Below are 1,295 nucleotides of genomic sequence, written 5' to 3' on the forward strand. Positions count from 1 at the left end.
GCGCACAGAGCTGCGCTCGGTAGTGAAGTGAAAGCACGTTATAAAAATAAAACTACTGAATAATAATAATAATAATAATAATTAGGTATAATAAAAAAATATTCAGACAAATACATAACAAAAACACCAGGACTTACAAATATATATAACATACAGAAAATTGCACTACTGGGCACTGCACACATTCTACGTAAAACACTTTCAATACAGTAACCATAAGAGCATCACAGCAAACCACAGCACATACCCAAGGCACACAGAGCTGCGCTCGGTAGTGAAGTGAAAGCACGTTATAAAAATAAAACTACTGAACAATAATAATAATAATAATAATAATAATAATAATAGTAATGATAATAATGATAGTCCCAAAACAAATGATAATAATATCAGCAGTATCTGTGATAAGACTAAGATTGCTGAAATGATGATAACAATGATGGTGATGATTATGATGATGACGAGGGTTTCAAATTTTGGCAAAAGGCCAGTAATTTCAGGAGAGGGGCTAACTTGATGACATGGACCCCAGCGTTTGACTGGTACTTGTTTTTTCGACACTGAAAGGATGAAAGGTAAAGTCGACCTTGGCAGGATTTGAACTCTGAATGTAAAGACAAATGAAATACCACTAAGTATTTTGCCTGGCATGATAACGATTCTTAATAATCATTATTATTTTTATAATTAAGATCTAAACTGTTAATATATGAATGCGAAAGAGATAGTTGAATAACTGTAAACCTACTTTTGGGCCACCCTGTATATTAATGTGAAATATAATGTGGGCTTGGTTATGTATGCACAAGGAAAACATGTAAAGACCTAACTGAATGACTGAGTAACGAACAAATTCAAACATTATGGGGATGCATTGCAATGAGCAAACTTTCAAAAGAATCATTTTGAAAATTTCACATTCATTTTGTGCAATTAACAATTAGGTTTACATTTTTTAAATATTTTTTTTTAGAATAATATCAAAATTTAAGTGCGGAATCAATAGGAAGAAAATCACCAAGACAGGCACTGCTACACACACACACACACTTTTGCATACATACATATATACACTCACGTATGCATATACGCACACTTGTGTGTACATGTGCTACATGCGTACCCATGCGATATATATTTTACAGTCATCAAAAAATGTCTTTGAAGTCTAATAATATCCCGTGAGAGATGATGCATCATAGTATATATATGTAAAGACGTAATATATATCATATATACATACATACATATATATATATATATATATATATATATAATATTTTATATATATATCT

General features: G+C 31.1%; 1 protein-coding gene across 4 annotated transcripts in view; it reads right to left on the reverse strand.

The window, feature by feature from the left end:
* LOC106870412 (otoferlin) overlaps nt 1-1,295 on the reverse strand; it is a 360,495-nt gene that overhangs the window by 56,561 nt on the left and 302,639 nt on the right. The window lies entirely within an intron of this gene.

The sequence above is a fragment of the Octopus bimaculoides genome, chromosome 23 (assembly GCF_001194135.2).
Source record: "Octopus bimaculoides isolate UCB-OBI-ISO-001 chromosome 23, ASM119413v2, whole genome shotgun sequence".
In the NCBI taxonomy this organism is placed as follows: domain Eukaryota; kingdom Metazoa; phylum Mollusca; class Cephalopoda; order Octopoda; family Octopodidae; genus Octopus; species Octopus bimaculoides.